General features: G+C 38.5%; 1 protein-coding gene across 2 annotated transcripts in view; it reads right to left on the bottom strand.

The window, feature by feature from the left end:
* Positions 1-19,002, bottom strand: part of SGK3 (serum/glucocorticoid regulated kinase family member 3) — a 122,595-nt gene extending 103,593 nt beyond the window's left edge. The window contains exon 1 of one of the 2 annotated variants that reach the window (XM_028533989.2): positions 18,911-19,002. The gene's annotated coding sequence lies outside the window, so the exon portion shown is untranslated. Of the gene's footprint in view, positions 1-18,321; positions 18,448-18,910 lie in introns of those variants that run through there. The other variant, XM_036031183.1, reaches the window with a different exon arrangement.
* Between the last annotated feature and the right edge of the window lie 642 nt (positions 19,003-19,644).

Genomic DNA, 19,644 nt, shown 5'->3' with positions numbered 1-19,644 from the left:
GGGGAATACCTAATATCAAACCATACTATGAGGGCATAGTAATCAAAACAGCATGGGACTGGCATAAAAACTGACATATAGGTCAATGAAATAGAATAGAGAGCCCAGAAATAATCCCACACCTTTACAGTCCAAGAGAGGAAGCAAGCACATATAATGAGCTAAAGATAGTTTATCCAATAAATGGTGTAGGGAAAACCGAACAGATATGTGGAAAGAAATGAAACTAGACCACCTTCTTACACCACACACTAGAATAAAGTCAAAATGAATCAAAGACTTAAATGTTAGACCCGAAACCATAGAAGTCTAGAAGATAATATGGGCAGCAAAATCTCGGACATTGTTTGTAGCAATATTTTATCAGATATATCTCTCCAGGCAAGGGAAACAAAAGAAAAAAATAAACAAATGGGACTACATCAAACTAAAAACTTCTTGCACAGCAAAGGAAAACTTCAACAAAATAAAAAGATAACCCATGGAATAGGAGAACATATTCGCTGATACATCTGATAAGGGGCTAATATCCAAAACTGATAAAGAACTTATGGAACTCAACACCAAAACAACAAACTAACATAAAAATGGGTGAAAGACCTGAATAGACACTTCTCCAAAGAGGACATACAGATGGCCATTAGACATATGGAAAGATCCTCAACAACACTAATCATCAGAGAAATGCAAATTAAAACCACAATGAGATACCATCTCACGCCTGTCAGAATGGCTATCATTAATAAATCAACAAACTACAAGTGCTGGAGAGGATGTAGAGAAAAGGCAGCCCTTTCGCACTGTTGGTAGGATTGCAGGCTGGTACAGCCACTGTGGAAAGCAGTATACAGATATACAAAAAATTAAAAACGAATAATGCCTTTTGACCCAGGGATTCTACTTCTGGGAATATATCTGAAGGAACCCAAAACACTAATTGGAAAGAACATAAGCACCCCTATGTTCATTGCAACATTATTTACAATTGTCAAGACATGGAAGCAGCCCAAAAGTCCATCAGTAGATCAGTGGATAAAACAGCTATGGGATATTTACACAATGGAATATTATTCAGCTGTAAAAAGAAGAAAATTTTACCCTTTGCTACAGTATGGATGGACCTGGAGAATGTTATGCTAAGTGAAATAAACCAATCAGAGAAAGACAAATACCACATGATTTCACTCATATGTGGAATCTAATAAACTAATTTAACTAGGAAAATATAGACAGATTCATAGATAGAGAGCAGGATGACAGCTAGTGAGGGGGCAGTGGAGGGGGTTGAAGGACTGAATAAAAAGGAAAAAGGACCATGGACATGGACAACAGGGTGGTGACTGCAGTGAGGAGGGAAGTATAAGGGAACTATATGGTTTGAGAAAAAAAATACAATAAAAATTTAAAAAATATAAAGGCATACTTCAGAAAAAAATTTAACACATTTAGCAACTAAATTCAGAATTCTAAGCCCTTTTCTATTAGGCAAGCATATATAATATTTAAAACATTTTCAGTGATCTTTCTTCTTGAAGTCTGGCAACAGTTTCTATGTTACAACATTAATATAATTCCAGAATAATAAAGTAAAAATGAAAAGCCAGTTTTCAAACTCAGTTAACCACTGCCTCCTCAGCAGATGGTAATAAGTAATCTGTTAATCAATTCTGCCTGTTCTTCTGATCAGGGGCTTAGAGAGGAGCCAGCCTTTACCTCCTTCTCAAAGCCTCGGGGCCTTCTGTAAATCAGCTCTCCCCTGTGTTGGCCACACATGGCTACCTTTGAAATCTCACTAACCCCCACACTTACCCCACAGAGTTATTATGAGTATTTAATAAAATAATGTCTCTAAAGCACCCAGCACAGGGAAGGTACTCAATATTAGTTCCTTTCCCTTTTCTCTCCTCAGGGTAAAATACAGGTCAAAATGACAAAAAAAAAAAAAAAAAAAACAACACAAAAAATTCCTAGGCTCTGGCTGGCGTAGCACAGTGGATTGAGTGCAGGCTGTGAACCAAAATGTCGCAGGTTCGATTCCCAGTCAGGGTAGATGCCTGGGTTGCAGGCCATGACCCCAACAACTGCACACTGATGTTTCTCTCTCTCTTTCTCCCTCCCTTCCCTCTCTAAAAAATATAAATAAATAAATAAATAAATCTTTAAAAAGACGAAGTTTATAAAAAAATCCTGATGAAAGAGACTATTTGGTTTACTCTGTACCAAAAGGAACAGAATTATCTAACTAATAAAAGTAAACTAACCTTTATTTTCTAAAAGCACCAAACTAATAAAATATCAAGTAGGTAAATTATAACCATGGTAATAAGATACAAAATAACATTGCAACTAACTTTGCAATGATTATGTTGCTATTATCTCACAGTTTTATTAGGAAACAATTCAGTATCCAGTTGGCAGACTACTGCAGATAATTTCAATTAAATGGTTCTTCGAATAAGCCAACAATAACTTAAGGCTTGGCCCCATTTGCAATATCAAATTTCCTAAGGGAAGGATTCATAATGAATCGTAGTCACAGCACTTGAGGCGCCAGGTCAGGTCAAGATGTTTGCAAAATACTACTAGTCCTTTGAGGCAAGACTACACATGCATTCTTTTTATTTTTAAGATACTTCTTTAAATTTTGTTTTTCAATTACAGTTCACATTCAATATTATTTTGCATTAGTTTTGGGTATACAACACAGTGGTTAGACAACCATATGCATTACAAAGTGTTCCCTCAATATTTTCAGTACCCACCTGGCACCATACACAGTTATTAAAATATTATTGAATACATTTCCTATGCTGTACTTTACATCCTGTGACTATTTTGTAACTACCAATCTGTACTTCTTAATTCCTTCACCTTTTCCACCCAGTTCCCCAACCTCCTACCCCACACAGGCATTCTTTTAAAAAGATTTGAAACAACAACTTTACTAAAGACATGAGGAAAAGGGACAACAGAAATAGACCTATTTTTTTTAAGGTCAAGGAACCCACAGACATTATTTTTAAAATTACTTTTACAATGGCTTACATATTCACATGGTTCAAAAACCAAGAAAATATGAGATACAGTGAAAAGTCTGCTTCCCACCCTTGTCTCTAACCACCCAGTAATCACCACCCAATCCCAAACAGATAAACTTAGTTTTTAATATGAAAAACAGATATTTATTGAAGATACAAGATACAAGAAACATTGTACATAGGACAATAACACCTCAGCCCCTTCAAAATAGGCAACTTCAGACCTCACACAGTTCTCCCAATCACCATCAGCTGCCCCATTGTATTTTCCTGAATCTCAGTGAATGTCTGAAATCTTTTTCTTCTCGAAGGTGATTTCAGTTTGGGGAAAAGCCAGAAGTCACAGGGTGCCAAATCTGGGATGTAGGGGGGCTGAGTCACCTGGATGATTTGATGTTTTGCCAAAAAACTCTGCATGAGATATAATACATGAGCAGGCATGTTGTTGTAATGAAGCTGCCCATCATGGCTGTGGCCTTCTGAATGATCAAAATAGTTTCTGTGGAGGAATGTTCAAGCTTAATGCAAGATCTCATGCAGATTCATTGCTCTACTCTGTCATTTTGAATGTGAAGGCCACATAGTACACTCACTTAATGGCATTACTGCCCCCACTGAATAGTACAGTAAAGTCATCATTGTTCACTCAAGTACATTCCAGTCCACTCTCATTGGCTGCCAGGTTACATCAATGTCGTGCAAACTGTTCTCATTATATTAACAATAGCCGGACTTTTTCCAGACAGACCTTTTATATATATATATCCTCCAATAGCATGTTGCATACAAGACCTCTGCTACCCCAAGACTTAAAAAGCAGCTTGTTGCCTCTGTGTAAAAGTAATTATAGTTGGGTTTATTTACATGAAGTAAATTTTAGGTGTGGACTTGGAGTTAGAAATCTGTTTTTGTTGCATTGTTTGCTTGTTTTACTTTGCTTTGTTTTTTGTTTTGTTTGTTTGTTTTGAGTTTAGGCTCTACCACTAACTAGCTATATGACTTTGGCTAAATTGCTTGAAATCCGTGGGCTACAACATAATGACACAGATGAATTTCATTCTGTCTTAGAGCCTGACAACCTGATTAGTAGTTACAATCTCCATTTGTTTCAGTGACAAACTGGTGGTAACATTATGATATATGTGCAAAAGATGTTATTTTTGGTTCCAAATTAGTGTCCTCTTGTATAATTCTGCATTGCCCATATGTTGTATTTAAAATATCAAAGTAAAAAAAAATTTAAGTGTGTTATTAGTGTAATGAAAGAGTACTGAGGTAGTTAGACATTAGTTTGTAAGCTCAAGTTTCCAAGTACAAGAAGTGGTTGAAAAGATTTTTAGATGGTAAATTGCATATAAAATAGGGAAAAGAGAGGCAGAAGTAAGGCTATGGATCAAACTTAAGTCCAGGAGCCTGACCTATTTTTAAACCTCTTCTCATAGTGTGATGTATTTCTAGGCATAGTGCAAAAAAAAAACACCCTAAAATCCCTAAACCCCAGAAATATAGGGACTCAAGATGGAGAAAGAAGAAAGACCAATGCCCAACTAGCCCAGCGTAGCCTGATCATAACTCCAACCATTTCATAAAATTGTATGTCTATGGCTGATACTATCCACCATTCCTAAAAGTCCCTCATGCCTGCTGAAATCACTTTTCCAAATGCCTTATACTTAGGAATTTGACCTACACAGCTTGCCTTTTATCAAACTAATAGTGACTCAATCTAGCTGACCTGAATGAAGATACTAACTCTGAAGCTCAAACCTGAAAAATATTCTTTACTGATTCAAACCAAAAACTCAGCAATTTATCAAAAAGCGGGAGAGGCAGCAAAGAGCATTTGGAAAATGTTAAATTTTATTATTTAACATTGTTTCACCATTATAGTTATTGTATTGTACATAAGAATTTTACTAAAGGTCACTTCAGAGAGGCTGCAAAATGCCCTAAAATTTTAGCAGCACCCATTTTACACAAGATTTTTTTTTTCCACAAAATTAATCACAGACACATCAGAAAAGTCATTTCATCTGAAAATGTTGGTGAGGCGGAAGAGATATCCTTTCATAAAGTGTAATGTTTAGCTTTACCTTCATTCATGTAGGATCTCAGCATTTATACAAAACAAACAAAAACTCTTATTTCACCTCTGTCCTCTATACCCTCCACCCCCAAATCCCTGCCCAAGATACACACATAGCTCAGTATTCTGTAGGATCTTAGTTTGTAGTGCATAAGATTTGGAATCAGAGAATCTGGCCTTGTAATTTAAATAGTGGCTGTGTGGACTTGGATAAATTGCTTAATCTCTCTAGACCTCATGTGTTTAATTCATTCATCTAACACGTATTTATTGATCACCAGAGGCAGTGGTGAACAGACAGATACTCAATCCCTATCTTCATTGAGTTTAAAGTCCACTTTACAGACCATGTGTGAGGATTAATAGTAAAATAAAGCAGGAGTACAACAGAGAGTTGGCTTTGAAGGCAAACCTTGGTTCTAAATCCTGGTTCGGCCACCATGACCGATTTTTAGCTTGTTCACTTTCTGTCAAGGACAATGTTTAGAAGAGTACTTGAAAAGGCAGGATTCTTTAAGTCCCAGGATTTAACAAATTTCATGATTATCTCCATAGCCTAAATGGAATATAGGGATTTTCAAGACACATTTCTAACCTTTTTAATATTAGCACCATGGGAGAATCATAACTCAGCACTGCCATGTTTTTCACAGAATCAAAGGTGAATTGGGAAGAGATAGCATGACATTGGTGGCTTAGCTGGGGGGAGGTGGAAAAGGACCAGTTTCAATAGTCTTCAACCCCATACCAGCAGCTCTTATTCCATACTACCCACACCCCTTCACTCAGTGTCACCAAAGCCAGTTTCAAGGCTCATAGCAAGAGACCACCTATAACCTCTTCACCTTTTGCTGCCCATTCTGCTAACTCTGACTGCCATGACCATCTGCTACAGCCACACTGTCTTCAGTGTGTCTTGTCCCCTGACAAGGAGGGTGAGTCTTCAATCCCCAGGCCCTAATCCATACCATAAAACTATTGCCTCTAGCCTGATTTATTTATCTGACAGTTACCTGTCAGATAAACCAAAAGTAAGATCCTAACTGTATTTCTAGTACCTAATGCTGCACAGTTTTCTTGAATGCCTTCAATTCCAAACAACCTCTAGCCATTGTCTGAACTTGGGTTAGCTGGGCAAGGATTAAGGTAAAAGGTGATCAGTCTTCTCCTTTACTCTTGGGACACCATGAAGTCTTAAAGTAGACAGTAGCTTCATATAACACAGCACCCCAATCAAACCTTTTCTCCAGCATGTTTGTCATAATCCCTGGGGGAAAGGGAACATATAATCCCAAGCTGGGAAGGCATTCTCAGAAGTAGTCTTGTGGCATTCTCTTCCTTGTAGAAGGAGAGCTCCATCTTGCTGCCCACCTATCAATTTACCCTATATTCATGTCAGGAGCTAAATGATTCTGAATTTTAGTATATTTTTAAAATTCCCAGCTCCTCCTGGTGGATTTGTCCTCTGCTACTTCTTAGACAATCACCCCCCATGTTTGTCTGCTGACCTTCATCCTCTGCTAGACACCTTACTACCTGATTGGTCTGTGGTACTGGTTCCCTCCCACCACGCTAACTAAAGTCCCTCTCAGCCTCATCCACATCCTTTACCTCTTTGGCCTCATCGATGCTCCTCTAGATCATCTCCAAGGTACCTTCATCCTTGGCTTCTGAAGTGGGCACCAAGAACTTTGTATAGATTTCCTCAGGGAAAGAGGACCTGGGAGAATGCCCCAATAGGAGAGTTAAGCCCTTAGACAGCTGGAGGTAAAATCATGGTAGCAGGGGCAGAAGAAACAAAAGAAACATTCCTGTAACACCCATTTGCTCAGGATGGAGTACATATAGGAACAGAATAATTATTCTTTAATATCCTGAAAACATCCCACTTCTCTCTTAGCTTCTAAGAAAAAGAAATACCATGCAGTGTTTCTACTTTAACCCTTTGAGACTTGAGATTATGTGTAATGTAGAAACTCACACAGAATTCAGTCACTGGGAGAAGTATCTTCACAGTGACCCATGCTGCCTTCCTGTAAATAGTATTTCAGAGCTTGCAATGTTAGAGCAGTAGGGAATTTTAAATATAGAAAACAACAGGACATTTATTCATAACTCAAAAAAACCCCCAAGCAATTGGGTAAGAGATTAACTATAAACAGTGAGTTCCCCCCAGCTCTGTTCCTCCAAGGCTGTGTGGTCAAATGGAATCTCTGGAGAGAACACCTGGACAACCGTGCTTGGTTGGACCTGTCAGCCAGTGCCTCTGGTCTGGACTCCTGCTGTGTCTTCCGCCACCTCTCCTCTTGCCCTTGGGTGGACCCCAAACAAAATACCAGTCCATGCTGATCCGCTGTCCCATCAAATCCTGGCCATTGAGTCATTCCATAGTAGCCTGGGTCTCCTTGTATATTTCATACTCAACTAGAGTATACCCCTTCAGGTATCCTGTATGCCTGCCCAGGTTGAAGTGTATATTTTTTATTTCCACATACTCTGCAAATTTGTCATGGATGTCTTCTTCCACGGCTTCCTCATGGACTACAGTGAAAAAAAGAATCCAGCCTGCAACAGAGTGTCGTGGTCTGGGTTCATCTCCAACTTGCTCCACGCTGTCATAATCCTCACATACCATGCTTGAGACTCCTCGGAGCCAAAGCCACAGCCCTTTCATTTCTTTGCTTTTTCTTTCAATTTGTGGGTGCTCTCTGACAGCAGACACCACCACCTCTAGTCCCAGTACCTTCCTGGTCCTGCCCACTAGATAAACTTAATTTCTTCTGTGACCTTCCTGAGAATCTCTATGCTTAGACAAACAAAGCAAAAATATATTCTTATTTTCCCTTGTTTTTCTATAAAGAGGTAACAATTTATACATATTCTTCATCCCCAAAGCAAATTCCTAACTGTAAAATATCCAATGAAAGCATCAAATAAATTTAGTGGGGCGGGGATTTTGTTCATATCTGAGTGAATTTTTAAAAGGAGAAACAGAAATAAATTTATGTTAATGAAAATCAGGAATAAAGGAAATCTAAAGGGGACACAAAATTCAAGGGGAAAGGGGGACAGAATCTTATAAATGTCTTAAAAATTCTTGCCTGCTAAAACATTGGTATGCTAATCTTTCATTAATTTAAAAAACATTGTTCCCTTACAGACAAAAACAATTAAACCAAATATTTACAAGAAAAAGTGAGGGTAAAAAGAGAACAATTAGAAAAAAGAGATACTCATATCAGAATGGACTAAAAAAATACCAACAATGCACAACTATGTGCACTTAGAACTACAAAACTAAGAAACATTTTTTAAATTATAACAAGGTCTTAACTTCTGAATATTTATTCACAATAATCCCAGCTTAAATATGCAAATAATATAGAACTTTCATGTTTAAGCCATCATGAATTTTAGCACCATGTCATTTGGAGGCTGAATAAAAATGTCTTTTCAAAAACTTTTTCATTAGTTTATTAAAAAATAGGCCTTTGGTGTCAGTGCAGTTTAAGTAGCTATTGTCTTGGTGTGGAGCTCATGTCTGGCCAAAGCACCTTTACAGGTGAGTTGAAGCTGGTATGAAGTCAGCTCCCTGGGCTTCGTTCCCCACCTTCGCCTCTTATGAAACAGTTTTGCTTCTTCTCTGACTTCCAAGAATGGATGCCTAATCTATGCTTCTCATCAGTGCTTATCTTTGCTGATGGAAATCTGGGAAGAAAAAGTTTGGAATCTTAATGCAAGACTTCTCAAAGGTTGCTAATCTTTGGTTTAAGATTGCCTTCTTCGAATTCTTCAACATCATAACAAAGATTTGTTTTCAAACCAGATATCTAGAACTTTGGATGTCCACTCTGAAGGGAATAGTGGGTGTTAACTAGGAGTTGGCTTTAAGACCAAAACACTCTCTAGTCGATCTATAATATGGCTAACATCTTCAATGGGAAAAAAATAAGCTCAAAACAACGCTACTGCAATGACATGAACAAAAAATTATAGTTTTAAATTGTGTTGTACATGCCAGTGCTTTAAAAAATAAGGCTTATTTTAGAGAAGAGGAGGTGGGTGGAAAGTTCTGTGGAAATTTTGAAATGAATTACTGGGTATTCTCAAGGGCTCTGAAGGTTGAAATCACTAGTTCTTTATAATGCCTACCTTTCCTCCCAAACTGAAAGCTTTCCTTTTCCTTATTAAAGGTTTGCTCTTCTGCACCACCATGATTATTATCTTTTTTGCTCCAGATCAAAATGAAGGAGTTGTATAGACAAAGGACAGATAAATTTTCTTAAAGCAAAAACTGGAAGAGGGGTAAAAACCCAGGTTAAAAGGGTGACTGAACTCTCAGAAAAGGAGGGAAGGCCACAAAAGGATATAAGAGGAGAGCAGGCAACAGCTCATGCATATGCGCAGTGGGAGAAGGAAAAGGGGGTGGGGAAATTTTAGCCCAGGCATATGCTGTCTGGAAAAACTGGTGGCATTATAACTAGGGAGTTACATACATGAAATTATATGAAGCCAACTGTTACTAACTCTGAGACAACCTATAATACATGAGGATCACAAGAAATGTCAAAGTCACCTATTTCTACCATTGTTAACCAATTATTTCAAAAAATGTACTTATTAGGAGACTATTTCAAAATATGTCAAGGTCAACTGTTCTGATTTTAATTAAATTCAACACTTTTTCCTTGTTAAAGTGTATTACTGATTTTCTGCTCTTCCTTTAGTGATCACAATCACTTATGTATCAACATTGTTACTTCTCTTCTTAAATATCTTATTATATATTTTAGATATACTTAACATACAAATATTGATGACCTACATTAGGAGTTATGCTTTATGCTGATTTGAATGGGTCCGTCCCTTTACACACCCTCAACTCATCCCCTTTATGAGCACTAGTATAAATTTCCAAGTGTTATCCAGGCTTGGGGTATGGCAGATAGCCAGGAAATACAGCAAAATACCTGGTTTAAAAGTTCATGGAATCAATGACGCTTGTTGGCTATTTAAACATGATTCTCCAACCAACAAAGCAAGCCTTCATAAGAAATTATTTAAAATGTCATTGAAGGGTTTTGAGGAACTACTATAAAGGACATGTGGACATAACCAAGGGGGAGGGTGGAAGCAAGGGAGGGAGGGGGGTTTGGAGGGGGTGGTGGGAAGTGGTGGGGGGGAAATGCACACAACTGTAATTGAACAACAATAAAATAATTTTAAAAAAGAAAAATTTTAAATAGAAGACTTTATTATTCAGAAGTGTATCTCATTTATAAATAAAGCTATCGATAAGAGTGCAAAAAAATTAAAATGGCATGAAAAAATGAACATGGACACACAAATGAAAGTTTAGAAAGATGTACTAAAAAATGCTAATAGTGGTTATTAATGACTGGCAGGTTTACCGGTGGTTCTTATTCCCTCCTTTTCTTTAAAACTGCATTACTTTGATGATTTAAACATACTTTAAAAGATACAAAAGAGTGAACATAAAAATAATAGAAGCAGAAAATGGGTAATTTACGATGAACTATACACCAAAAAATTGAATGACCTGAGAAACTGATAAATTTCTAGAATCATATAATCCCCCAAAACTGAATCAAGAAGAAGCAGAACACCTAGCAGACTGATAACAACTAATGAAATTGAAGCAATAACCAAAAAAATCCCAGCAAAAAACAGTCCTGGACCAGATGGCTTCACAAGCAAATTTTACCAATCACTCAAAGAGGAACTAACACCTCTCCTTCTCAAACTGTTGCAAAAACTCAAGAAGAGGGAACATGCCCTGCTAATGTGGCTCAGTGGATTGAGCGCTGGCCTGTGAACCAAAGGGCTGTAGTTTGATTTCCAATCAGGGCCCATTCCTGAGTTTCAGGCCAGGTCTCCAGTGGGGGGCATGTGAGAGGCAACCAATTGATATATCTCTCACAGACTGATGTTTCTTTCCCTCTCTTTCTCTCTCCCTTCTCATCTCTCTAAGTATAAATAAAATCTTTTTTTTAAAGAAAAAGAAAAGAAGAGGCAAAGCTTCCAAGCTCTTTTTATGAGGCCAGTATTATCCTAATGCCAAAACCAGGTAAAGACACAACAAAGGAAGAAAACTATAGGCCAATATCCCAGGTGAACACTGATGCTAAAATCTTCAACAAAATATTAGCAAACTGGATCCAGCAATACATTAAAAAGATCATACACCATGATTAAGTGGGATTGAAAAAATGAACATGGACACACAAATGAAAGTTTAGAAAGATATACTAAAAAATGCTAATAGTGGTTATTAATGACTGGCAGGTTTACCGGTGGTTCTTATTCCCTCCTTTTCTTTAAAACTGCATTACTTTGATGATTTAAACATACTTTAAATCATCAAGGATTGATGATTTAAATCATACTTTAAATCATGGATTGCATCCATCCCAGGGATGCAAGGTTGGTACAATATTCTCAAATCAATAAATGTGACACATCACATAAACAAAACAAAAGATAAAAATCATATGATCACATCAATAGATGCATAAAAAGCATTTGGTAAAATCCAGCACCCATTTATAATAAAAACTCTCAGCAAAGGATGAATAGAGGGATACCTCAACATAATAAAGGTCATATGTGAAAAACCTACAGCCAACATCATATCAATGGGCAAAAACTAAAAAGTGTTTCCTCTAAGATCAGGAACAAGACAGGGATATCCTCTTTTACCTCTCCTACTCAACATAATACTGGAAGTCCTAGCCACAGCAATCAGACAAGGAGAAGAAATAAAAGGCATCCAAATTGAAAAGGAGGAAGTAAAACTCATTATTCACAGATGACTTGATATTATACATAGAAAACCCTATAGGCTCCACCAAAACACTACTAGACCTAATAAATGAATTCAGCAAAGTAGCAGGATACAAAATCAATACTCAGAAATTGATGGTCTTTCTATACACCAATAATGAACTATCAGAAAGAGAAAGTAAGAAAACAATTCCATTTACTACTGCAACGACAACAAAAAAAAAATGAGGTATCTAGGAATAAATTTAACCAAGGAAGTAAAAGACCTGTGTTCAGAAAACTATAGGACACTGAAGAAAGAAACTGAGGAAGATACAAATAAATGGAAGCATATACTATGTTCATGGATTGGCAGAATTAACATGATCAAAATGTCCATACTACCCAAAGCAATCTATAGATTCAATGCAATTCCTATTAAAATACCAATAGCATATTTCACATATCTAAAACAAATAATCCAAAAATTTATATGGAACCAAAAAAGACTCCAAATAGCCTTAGCAATTTTGAGAAGGAAAAAAATAGTTAGAGAGATCACAATACCAGATATCAAACTCTACTGTAAGGCCACTGTAATCAAAACAGTCTGGTACTGACATAAGAACAGACACATAGATCAATGGAACAGAATAGAGAGCCCAGAAATAATAAATCCATGCTTTTATGGTCAATTAATGTTTGACAAAGAAGGCAAGAGTATATAATGGAGTAGACAGTCTCTACAATAAATGGTGTTGGGAGAACTATACTAGTACTTACAAAAGAAAAAAATGAAACTAGATTACCACCTTCCCACCATACACTAGGATAAACTCAAAATGGATAAAAGACTTAAACATAAGTCATGATATCATAAAAATGCTAGAGAAAAACCTAGGTAGTAAAATTTCACATATCTTACATAGCAATATTTTTGCCATTATATCTCCTAGGACAAGGATAACAAAGGAAAAAATAAATAAATGGGATGACATTTTAAAAAAAAGCTTCTGCACAGTTAAAGAAACCATCAGCAAAATGAAAAGGAAGCCCACTGTATGGGAGGATATATTTGTCAATGATATATAGGACAAGGGTTTAATCTCCAAAGTATATAAAGAACTCATATGACTCAACATCAGGAAGACAAACAACCCAATTAAAACATGGGCAAAGAACCTGAACAGACAGTTTTCCAAAGAGGTCATGGCCCACAGACATATGAAAAAATGCTCAATATCACTAGCTATCAGAGAAATGCAAATTAAAACCACAATGAGATATTACCTTACACCTGCCAAAAGGGCTATCATTAATAAATCAACAAACAACAAGTGCTGGTGAGAATATGGAGAAAAGGGTACCTTATTGCACTGCTGGTGGAAATGCAGACTGGTGCAACCACTATGGAAAACAGTATGGAGTTTCTTCAAAAAATTAAAAATGGAACTGCCTTTGACCCAAGAACTCCACTTCAGGGAACATATCCAAAGAATCCTGAAATACCAATCCAAAAGAATATATGCACCCCTCTGTTCATTGCAGCATTATTTACAATAGCCTAGATTTGGAAGCAGCGTAAGTGTCCATCAATAGATGAGTGGATGAAAAAGCTGTGGTTTATATACAGAATGGAATGCTATGCAGCAGTAAAAAAAGGATTTCCTTTTTGGGACAGCATGCATGCAACTGGAGACTATTATGCTAAGTGAAATAAGCCAGTCAATGAAAGACAAATATCGTAAGTTCTCACTTATAACTGAAATCTAATGAACAAAATAAACTAATGAGGAAAATAGAATCAGAAGCACAGAAACAGAACAGATTGACATCTGCAGAAGGGGAGAAGAAGGGAGAAGAGGGGTCTAGAATAAAGAAGGTATAGGGATTAGACAAAAAACATATATACATGACCCATGGACATGAACAACAATGTGGGGACCAGCTATGGGAATGAGGGGCAGGCTAGGGAGAAAAATTGGGACAATAGTAATAGCATGAAAAATACAAAATGAAAAAAAGAAAATGGATAATTTATTAAGTGGACTACTGTGCAGCTGTCAAAATTAATGGTGTAGATTTATAGATCTCCATGATAAAGTGTTAAAATAATAAACAAAAGGAAAAATTATATACAGTGATTCCGATTTTCAAAACTAAAAAACAAAACTCTGTGGCCCTGGCTTGATAGCTCAGTAGGTTCCAGCATCATCTCCATATGCCAAGGTTGCGTGTTTGATTCTCAGCCAGGGAACATAACAATAATCAATCAATGAATGCATGAATAAGTGGAACAACAAATCAATGATTCTCTCTCTCTCCCTCTCCCTCTTTTTGCTCCCTCTTTCTCCCCCCCCCAAAAAAAAGAAAAAAGAAAAAAAAACTCTCTATATTTACAGATATACAGATTTATATCAGCATGGGGAAAAGTCTAAAAAGATATAAAAATTTGGCAGTGATTATCTTCATGGGTGAGATTAGAATGGAGAGGACTTTTCTCTTTATGTGCTTCTCAATTGCTTGAATTTAAGAGCATGCATACCTTTGTAATTAAAAATAATGTTTAGAAAACATAATAAACAAAACTAAAATAAAAATAAGAATAAAAAGTGTACATATATAGCGTTTTCTCAGGAAACTGAGGATATGATCCCTATAGTCCCTTTTAGCTGGTCATATGTATCACACACATATGAATGAAATTACACAGTCTATCTAGAGATTCTATCTATATATATTATGTTTGTCTGATCATTTTAAGTTAACTTTCATTTGTATTTATTTTAAAAACGGAGATAAATAACTAAAGTTTCTTCTCATTTTTGAACTCAAGCAAGTAATTAGTCAAGTTCTAGTGAAGCCCCACTGTATTTGACATTTCATCCAGCAGCCTATAGTCTGTCTAGTCCGTTACTTAGTCAGATTTTATATGTGAATATATATGAAGTCCATTTTATCTATAGGAAAAAAATGTTTGGTACTGACCAGCATAGCAAATATATCAGGAACCTGAATGGTAGCAATTAACCTGAGTCATATTTTTACTATACATCGTGTAAATACAATGTTGGCTATTTAAAATCACAAAACGTGAAAAGAATGACATTATCTCAACATCACAGGCAGACTCAAAGGAGTAAGGCTTTAAAAAGGTACAAAATGCAAGCCTTTACTCAACCAACTGAAAGCCTGTTAAATTTCCTTATTCTCAGTTTAAAGCCAGGAAACCAGCTCTCTACATTTTAATTATCTGCAAACAAACACATTTTGTGGCTGAAGAAACAGATACCTATAATGACACTTCTGCACTTGGTGGTACAAAGGAACTCTGCCTGCCAATATCATATGCCAATAGATATCTCTAATCCTTCCCAGGCTTGCTTTGATCCCTATATTTCTGGTCCCCTTGGGAGAGGCAAAGCAGCACTCTGCATGAACCCTCCATGGTGAGCTCTCACTAACAACTCTTATTTCACTTCCTATCTTACATATTATCAATTCTCATCTTACAACAATCCCCCTAATGTAATCACCGTTCTTTCATCCACCCGCCAACCCCACCCAAGGCAAACAGATTTGAGTTTTTAATAATGGAAGAAATAGTGGCTACAAGAAGGTAAACTAAGGCACATTTTCAGGACATGCGGGAAACAGGAAAGGCCCTGAGAAGTTGGACAGGGGCAAGGAGATGATACACTGTTCCCTTTGAAAACGCCCCGGCTCAGCTTCAGACAGGCAATAAAATTTTACTGGCTGATGTTCTGAATCAGCCTTCAGCATCTGATTTCTATGTTGTCTTCCTCCGCAATGACAATTAACTCAAAGTTAGTACTGAATTAAAATGACTTTGCCATAAACTACAAGATGTGAAATCAGCATCTCTTACATTTACCACTTTTCTCCGTGAAACAGAAGGTGGTAAAAAGGCGAAATGAGAACAAAGATGCCATGGTACAGAATAGAATAGGTAAAGGAAAACAGACATTCAGTCCCTTAAAATAATGCACGAGCTGTTTCTGTCAGGAATGAAAAAAAAAAAGGAATAACGTGTTACATAATTTGAGTTTCATGAATCAGCAGTTTAGTCAGTAATTTACATGAATTTAAAAAAAGAGAGACGGAGAAAACATGAGGATTGGAAAAGGTAAAGTGGTTTCTGAAACAAGGCAGGTTTCAAAAATATTTTATTCCACCCCCATATAAAAGAATGTTGAAAGGCAGATGAGTCAGTGTGACTTCAATAAGGGGGTTTCTTCCACCTAATCTCTCTTATGGCAAAAGCCATCTCATCTCCCCTTTTTCCCTTCTCAATTTCTCCCACCAGGTAATGGGCATATTTTCTTCTCTAATTGAAGGTTTTCCATCTGGAGGTCACATATTTTAGATCACAGAGAGTTATACTTAAAGGATATAAATAGTTGAAGGTTTTTCATTTTTGTTTTTTTAAAGATGATTTATACTAAAGTAACTGCAACACTTTGAAAAACACAGTAGTAATGTCAGATGCTTCAAAAAAATTACAGTATGTAGGATCATTGTGTTTGAACTTGACTGCATTCTAAGTAGTTTAATTGAGTTCATGGAAAACCTAGAGTGATTTGTAGTCCGTAAAAATGACCTTAACTGAGCAGGGTAGGTAAGAAAGTTGTCAACATAAACCCTAAAACTATGTGTCCAATCTAAACTCTCTCCAAATCAGAGGGGAAAAGTAGAATGTTTGAGAGAAAGCATTCAATTTATTCTCTTTTTCAAAAACCAGAGATGACAAATCTTAAGAAATGAATCCAAAGGGCATTCTCATCCCTTTTACAGAAAATATGTGTATCAGATAGGTATTGTTTAAAATAACAGAAGGACATTGGATTAGGCCTGGATTTCTTTTAGGTACAAATTAATTAGGGTATTTGAGAGGTGTATGTTTTGAAAGAGCAAGAAATATGAAGTCATTTGGAGTCATTCATTCCACAAATGTCTATTACAGGCTGGCATGTGCCAGGCACTGTCCACGTACCTGCTCTCTATTCAAGCACTGCTTCTTACCAGCTATGCAGTACTGGCCGAAGATTTTTAACATTTCTATGCCTCAGTTTCCTCACTGTGGCTACCAACCTCAAAGGTCTCTCTGAAGAGCAACTAAATATGTCTGCAAGCGCTTTGTAAGCCATGAAAGTGTTAGTTGTCATTTGGTTGAATTGAATTCATGAAATCCACTAATGTCTGTTGTGCCATGAATTGTATCAGAGGAAAGTGAGCCTTCCTGCTTCCAGAAGACACTCCATAATCCTATTAAATAAGGCTCAGAGTCTCATTTAATCATCTCCCTGGAAATGTAAATATATGAAAGAGATTCAGAAAGCTAGTATGATGTGCATATCTTAACATTAGACTCATAACACCATAATAACAAGAACCATGTCTATTTTTTTCACTAATCTGACCATCAGGCCAAGGCTCTCCTTTAAAGAGGGCACTTTATTCTAGAAAAATATTTTCTCTATATATCTGCAAATCACAAAATGGACACCTACAAGGTTAAAAAGTTTCTATTTTACAGTGCATTTCACTTTCAACCTGACCTGTTAGATCAACTGTCAAACAGATTAGGAACAAAACTCCTTTTAAAATCCAAATTAGGCTCCACGTAGTGGTAGTTGAAGAAAGAAGGAAGTTCTGGTCTCTCCAGAGTTAGCTAGCAGGAGCACGATGGCAGGTAAGAAAGACAATCTTGTAGAAGACACTAAGGATCTGGCTGGCTGAAATTTGGAAGGAAGAGTCCAAAAGAGGGGGTAGCTCCAGACTACCTTCCCCAGGGAGCGGAGGGGTGGTGGCTTGTCTCTAAGGGAGTGGTAGCCAAGGGCCCAGAAGGCATCAGCAATACCAAAAAAAAAAAAAAAAAAAAAGTCTGAAACTTCCTCTCTTGTTTCTAGTTTTTTGCAGTGACATTGGGGAACTGAAGAACGCACAGCAGTGCTTCATTGCTAGAACCGCTATAATTTAGTATCTGAGTTAACACTTTGAATTAATATTTATAAAACACTCATAACGAGTTCAGCACATAGTAAGGGCTATCAAAGTGTTTGTTGAATAAATAAGGCACTTTCAGATTAGCTGGGTGACTACTCAACCTAATGGCAAAAGTAGAGAATGAAAATACACAACACTCGAACATTTTTTTTTACCTCGATAAAGATTCAGAAAGTTCTCTGCATTTATTCCTGCATTTCAAGTGGACCCTATACCGTCTCTTGTGCAGGGCCGAAATTCTATTCTTGGTTCAGAAATCACTGTGTAAAATTCAATAATAACGAGTTTAAATCGCAAGAGACGAATTCTTTCTTTCCTCTTTCCAAGTAACCACCACGAAAAATGACCAAATTTAAAAACCCCAAAGCACTTCTAGATAGTACATACCAATGAGAAAACTGTGGGAATCAATAGTCAAATTCACTTGATAGAAGAGTTCAAATCACAGAGAACTTGAAGGGTAGCAACGCACTTAAGTGTGAGACTACAGGCCAGGGATAACAGGTTAGGGATTCCCGCTCTCTCCACTCCCGAGGCCTCCTCCATCCCGTCCTCGCAGGTGACCCGCATCCACTTCCCACTTCAGGTGGGGTCTCCCCACTCTCCGGGTCCCCGGCCCTGCCTCTCTCTGTAGCTGTGCACGGGTTAATTAGCGATGTCCCTCCACTGACACCAATCGGGGGTGTAGGAATCAAAAAGCAGAATCGGAATTCACCTCAAGGAAACAAAGCGTACAAACTCCCGGAGTCGGGGCTGGGCGGGAGTACTTTTCCCTCCTGATCAACTCGGAGGTTTCCGGGCTCAGGGTTGTGGGGAGCTGCCAGGGCACCCGGGAAAGGCACGTCTGCTCCGAGGGCAGGCTGCAGTCGAGGCCCGGGGACTCCTCGCCCCGCCCCGTCTCCCCCGCCCGGGAGCCTCCGCCGTCGGCCCCTGCGGTCTGCTCGCCAGCCCCGGGTCCCGGCTGCCCCGCACCTACCGGGCTCCGCTGTGCTATCTCCCAATGCGGCAGGCGCTGGGCGCCGGGCGCACTCGCGCTTCCTCCTTCCCGGCGGGGCCGCCGGGCGCCGGCGTTTCCTCCCTGACGCGTCACGGCTGCCTGCAGCTTCTTCCGCAGAGTACGCGGGCTGCCCGGCAGAGGCGAGTGGGCGGCCGACAGCGCGCCGGGAAGGCGCCGGCTCCGAGCCGAGCGTGCGGGTCCGGAGCGCTGGGTGGGTGGCGGGTGCTCAGGCCCACCGCGCGCCCACCGCGCCCCCTCCGCGGATTCCAGCTCTGCTCCTCTTCCCCGAGGACACCCGCGAAAGGCGGGGTCCCCCCCCCCCACGTGTGCGCCAAGTTCAGGGGACACCGGTGGATCCCGCCTAGAGGCTCAGACTCGTAGGGATTTCCCGCCGCTCAGCTTATCCTGACCGCTGCGGTGGGGCCCACGAAGAGCGTGAGGGAGCCGGTTAAATGACCCTGGTGCGTGTAGGGAGCACGACCGCTGGACCCCCAGGAACGGCCTGGTGGGCCTGTGGCTTGCTGTGCACTCGAAACTCATAGGATTCAAATAAACATCATAAGTATCGCATAATTTAGCAACGACTATGCTTCACTTAGCATTATTTGAAGTTTCCTACTTCATCATCGACAGAGTTTTGCCCTTTGTGTTTATACAGAGTTGTCACAAATTGGCGGATCCTGTGCACAAAGAAATTTCCTTTTTCTAACTCT

Source organism: Phyllostomus discolor, chromosome 7 (assembly GCF_004126475.2).
Source record: "Phyllostomus discolor isolate MPI-MPIP mPhyDis1 chromosome 7, mPhyDis1.pri.v3, whole genome shotgun sequence".
NCBI lineage: Eukaryota > Metazoa > Chordata > Mammalia > Chiroptera > Phyllostomidae > Phyllostomus > Phyllostomus discolor.
This window is presented reverse-complemented; position numbering and strand designations above follow the sequence as displayed.